We start from the raw sequence: 6000 nt of genomic DNA, 5'->3' as shown, positions 1-6000 counted from the left end.
CCACCAGAATTCTAAATACCACTGCCTCTTATTTTATCTGCTACAGATTCTTTAGGTGTGCAAATGCTACCAGTGATGACAGCTATGAAAGCAATGTGGGGCCTGTCTACACATCCAAAACAACCAAAATTTGCAAGAGCTGAAGAGATGATGCTGGTGTATATTGGCTTGGGATCTGGCCCACAATGTCTTCTGGTGTTGAACGGGGTTGTGGTGTTATTTGGCCTACATAGAAAGGGCCAAACTATGGCTATGTCTACTTTACAGACCTTACAGGGGCACAGCTGTGCCACTGTAAGATCTCCTGTGTAGCCGTTCTATGCCGATGGGAGAGAGCTCTCCCGTCAGCATAATTAAACCATCTCCAACGCGTGGCGGTAGCTATGTTGATGGGAGAGTGTCTCCAGCCGACATAGTGCTGTCCATACCGGCACTTATGTTGGTGAAATTTCTGTTGGTCAGGGGGTGTTTTTTCCACACACCTGATCAACAAGAGTTTTACCAATAAAAGTGCTAGTGTAGACATAGGCTATGTTATATCCAATTTAAAAACCATGCTTTAGTCCTGATCTCTAAAGGCTCGACTACTCAGCTAACTGCATCTGGGCTAGGCTCAACTATGATTTGTTGCCAGGTATTAATGTGAGTTTAGTAAATATCGATCTATCTGTCCACACACAATGCTTCAAAGCCATGTCCAAATGTGCACAATGAGAATCTGACAGCTATCCAACACCAATTCAACACCTCCTGATGTAGGGATGAACTTGAACTGCAAAACTGTCTGGATTTCAATCCCTTGAAAATATGGGATATTCAGATCTTGAGTTTTGGTTTGGCCCATTATAAACAGAGGCCAGATGCAAAAAGTGAGGTTTGGATTTTGGACACAGGCGTCTATTTCTGGGAGGCTGGCTGCCAGTCCCAGAATCTTCACGTGGGAAGTGCAATGCTGGCAAGTCTTAGTATTTCCAAAATGGCCACCCGCATGGCAGATGCCTCTGTTTTGTCCTCTGGCTTTAGAAAGGCTTTGCCAGAGGGGATTGCACAGAGCACACAGCCATTGGTATCTCCCACCTTTATGGCCCATTGACATTCAAGACAGTGTGCCAATATATGGTTCCTCATTAACTGGTCTCCCAAATTGTGACATGATGAGACAAGTCTGTGCACTGGCAGAATGGAGCTACAATACCAGGTAAGGTTGACACTAAATGGCTGAACATCAAATGAATAAGGTTTAATTCAGCTTTTGCTGCAAGGAGCTTACTGTGATGTTACAGAAACTATCTTCTCCTGTGGGAGCTGCAGTCAGTCCCTGTGGACAATGGAAGTGGCATTACTTTATGAAGGCTGGATGCCAGTGTTAATACTGGTCCTTGGCACTTCTGTTCCATGTGGGCAAACCAAGGCTTGATGCTACTGGGCCAGATCCCAGACTGCATTACATGAGGGAAAGTTCGCACTGACCTGTGGTGCAAAGTTGCCCTAACACCAGCTTACCTAGCCCATAGAGGATCTTGGGGTGGCACAGAGCTGCTATAGCACTTCCAGTGGTCACTGAAAGGCATGGCTGGGAAAAAAGTAGTGTGGTCAAGGAAATCTGTGCCATACAATCCTTGGTGGCCTTTTAGGCTTCATTCCTTGCTAGCACAAAGCTGCCCTAGCTTCAGCCTGGAGACCAAACTGGTGCTGCATAGCCCTGGGATCAGGGTGAGGCCAAAGGTGGCTTAAACCTTTAAACATTTAAGTGGGATTTATATGCTTCATATGTAGGGGAAAAACTTTTGTGATTAACATCATAGGTGCGCCATCTTGGAATGCCCAAACAACAACTAGGAATCCATCTTGGCTGCCCTTCTCCCCCCTCATCAGGTGTAGTTTCCCACCCTTTCTATCACAAGGTGGGAAACCATGCAAATCATGTGACCTGTGATCTGCCTAGTAACAGCAGGGCCTATAAGGGCCTGCACAGCAGAGGGAAGGGGCTGCCCTTCTGAATGGCAGAGTCTGGGGGTGCTGCTGCTGCTGGAAAGCACAGCAGACACCTCAGCTCTCTAGGTTGCCTCAGTGGAGTACGCTGAATACTGTGCTCATTCACCTGGTTGTGGGAGGGTAATTCTCACTTGCATACAGAGAATGTGTCACGAACTGCCACTCTTCCACTGAGGACAAACACACACCCATGACATCACAGGGGGCGTTCAAGCCAAGTCATCGCTAGGGCAGAGCTGTCATTGCCTGATCCTGAGGTCCACTCCTTACCTGTGGGTTCCACTTACCTGGATGGGATCCGGAGCTGTCCTGTTGTCGCAAGGGTCCTCAGAGCTGCAAGACATGGTAGTGGTCCATTGATCCTCATCCTGTTACCTAGGTCCCGTCCTAGGTGAAGGAGGAAACTTATCCTCAGTCACAGTCAGCATACTATCAGTTCTTTACTTACCTTTATTATCACCTGTGTGGGGGTCCTTGATTTACCTGTGTTCCTATTAATTTGGTTTACCTCTGCTTTACCTTGTTTAGAACTGTTGATGGTTTAATAAACACCTTGGTTGTTTACACCCACAGATCCTTCTTGGTTTACCTTTTTTTTAAGGGGCTAACAACAACCCCACAATGATAGATGCAGGTAGGGGGACATTACTCTAGACTGGTTCAACACATAGATAAAGTGGTCAGAAAACTGACTTTTTTCCTGCAGAAAATTACTTTTGACCCCTCAAAAATAAGTAAATAAACCAAGAACTTTCAGCGGAAGCCAAAAAAAATTTGACTGAAATCTTTCAATTGGGCAATGTTACCATGGTGCTTCATGGGTGTTGTAGTTCAGGTGCCTCATTCTCCTCTATGGGCTGGGTTCTCTGACCAGAATACATTTCCCATGATGCACTATGATCCACCACTGATCTAGCATGGGGGATCATAGGAGATGTAGTCTAGCTGGGAAGCCTGGCCCAAAAAAGGTGAATAAAGGCATGGGGTATCCAAACTACACCTCCCATAAAGTACCACAATGACATTTACCAATCAAAATTTTTATTTTTTTGGTTGAAAGTTTTCAGTTTTGAGATATTATTTTTTAGATAAAGTCTAAATTTTCCACAGAAATCAGGCATTTTTCTTAAAAAAAAAAAAAAAAACAACTCCCACAAACTTGCATCTCAAAATCCCAATTTTCTGTCAAAAAACAGTTTCAAAGAAAAATTTTAAACTAGCCCTATTCATAGGTCCTGTGTGGGCCCTCTGTACAGGGATGAATTTTGCCCTGAGAGGAATACTCTAGAGATTCCAGGCTAGACTCTAATCACTTACAATGATATAAATCCAAGTTACTCCCCTGAATTCCATGTAATGTAGTGTAAAACCATTGTAATTAGAAGTAGAACCAGATCCTCTATTTTTCTCCCCACAGTGGCACAGGGATACTGTGTACAGTTCTATCTTTCCCTGCCCTTTGATTGAGTCCTGCTGTTTAATTAGCATGATCATTACATAGTTGTCATAAATTACGGGATCACCCTGACCATTATTAGCCAATCAGCATACAGGAATTTGAATAATTGCAATTCAGTTATTTCTAATAACTATGCAGTTATTTCTCTAAGTATTCAAATGTATCCACTCTGGCTGTAAAAATTCCTCTGCCCTGATTGCTTGAAAATTTCGAGTACGGTAGCCAATTTGCCAGCAACAAAGAGGTCGCCTCAATTTCAAATGAACTGGAAAGGTACAACATTTTCACGAAAGGGAAGAAAAGCCCCAAAGCAAAGAAAATGTAGCTGTGAAACTACTGAAAAGGAAATAGCTATTTTTAAAAAAGTGTATATATAATTCCTTGTGGCCAAATTCAGATCTTGTAAGTGTAGGGACAACTCTATTCACCTGTGTATCCTTTACGTCTGTAGCATTTGGGCTGTATTCCTGATGGAGGTACTCAGATATTCATGCTTTCTGTGATAGTTCTGTATATATCAGTTTTGTTATGCGTTTTTACTGTGCAAAAAGCCCTGTGGAGAATGATTTGGCTATTTAAGCCCAGGGTGTCACAGTCCTCATCAGGCTTCCCTTGTTGGATGCTCATCAGGTTGCTGTGTCCAGATCCCAGCACTGGGCCAGTGTGCTTTCAAACTTTACTGAGTTTGAGCCAAGTCCAGGCATTCCCTCTGTCTTTCTAGGCACATTCTCAGAGTGCATATTCTCCATCTAACAGTCCCTTCTGAGATCTGAGACCTTGCCATCCAACTGCCTAGGCTCTGAGAATAGTGCCAGCTCCCCCAGACTCTCCAGCACAATCATTTCTAGAGCTCCAACCTTGATAGTTGACATGAACAGACATAGGGTATGTCTACACTACGGGATTAATCTGAATTTATATAATTTGAATTTGGAAAACAGGTTGTATAAATTCGATTGTATGCAACCACACTAAGCAGATTAATTCGGCGGTGTGCGTCCATGTACCAGGGCTAGTGTCGATTTCCGGAGCGTTGCACTGTGGGTAGCTTTCCCATAGCTATCCCATAGTTCCCGCAGTCTCCTCCGCCCATTGGAATTCTGGGTTGAGATCGCAATGCCTGATGGGGCTAAAAACATTGTCGTGGGTGGTTCTGGGTATATCCTCCCCCCTCTCCAGGAAGCAATGGCAAACAACGGCGTTTCGCGCCTTTTTCCTGGGTGAACAGTGCAGATGCCATACCATGGCAAGCATGGAGCCCGCTCAGCTCAAGACAGCAGTCATGAACATTGTAAATACCTCGCGCCTTATCGTGCAGTTTATGCTGAACAAGAACCTGGAAAACCAGGCAGCACGGCGAGGAGAGTGATGAGGATATGGACATGGAATTCTATCGAACCGCGGTACCCGGCGCTTTGGAGATCATGCTGTTAATGGGGCAGGTTATAGCCGTGGAACGCCGATTCTGGGCCCGGGAAACAAGCACAGACTGGTGGGACCGCATAGTGTTGCAGGTGTGGGACGATTCCCAGTGGCTGCGAAACTTTCGCATGCGTAAGGGCACTTTCTTGGAACTTTGTGACTTGCTTTCCCCTGCCCTGAAGCGCCAGAATACGAAGATGAGAGCAGCCCTCACAGTTGAGAAGCGAGTGGCGATAGCCCTGTGGAAGCTTGCAACGCCAGACAGCTACCGGTCAGTCGGGAATCAATTTGGAGTGGGCAAATCTACTGTGGGGGCTGCTGTGATGCAAGTAGCCAAAGCAATCACTGAGGTGCTGCTATGAAAGCTAGTGACTCTGGGAGATGTGCAGGTCATAGTGGATGGCTTTGCTGCAATGGGATTCCCTAACTGTGGTGGGGCGATAGATGGAACCCACATCCCTATCTTGGCACCGGAGCACCAGGGTACCCAGTACATAAACCGCAAGGGGTACTTTTCAATGGTGCTGCAAGCACTTGTGGATCACAAGGGACGTTTTGCCAACATCAACGCGGGCTGGCCGGGAAGGGTTCATGATGCTCGCGTCTTCAGGAACACTACTCTGTTTAAAGGGCTGCAGCAAGGGACTTACTTCCCGGACCAGAAAATAACCGTTGGGGATGTTGAAATGCCAATAGTTATTCTTGGGGACCCAGCCTACCCCTTAATGCCATGGCTCATGAAGCCATACACAGGCAGCCTGGACAGGAGTCAGGAGCTGTTTAACTACAGGCTGAGCAAGTGCAGAATGGTGGTAGAATGTGCATTTGGCCGTTTAAAAGGTCGCTGGAGATCGCTATTGACTCGCTCTGACCTCAGCCAAAGAAATCTCCCCATTGTTATTTCTGCTTGCTGTGTGCTCCACAATCTATGTGAAAGTAAGGGGGAGACCTTTATGGTGGGGTGGGAGGCTGAGGCAAATCGCCTGGCTGCTGAGTACGCACAGCCAGACACCAAGGCGATTAGAAGAGCACACCAGGAAGCGCTGTGCATCAGAGAGGCTTTGAAAACCAGTTTCATGACTGGCCAGGCTACAGTGTGAAATTTCTGTTTGTTTCTCCTTCAT

The sequence above is a fragment of the Chrysemys picta genome, chromosome 9 (assembly GCF_011386835.1).
Source record: "Chrysemys picta bellii isolate R12L10 chromosome 9, ASM1138683v2, whole genome shotgun sequence".
In the NCBI taxonomy this organism is placed as follows: domain Eukaryota; kingdom Metazoa; phylum Chordata; order Testudines; family Emydidae; genus Chrysemys; species Chrysemys picta.
The sequence above is the reverse complement of the archived record's forward strand: the minus strand, read 5'-3'. Positions refer to the sequence as shown.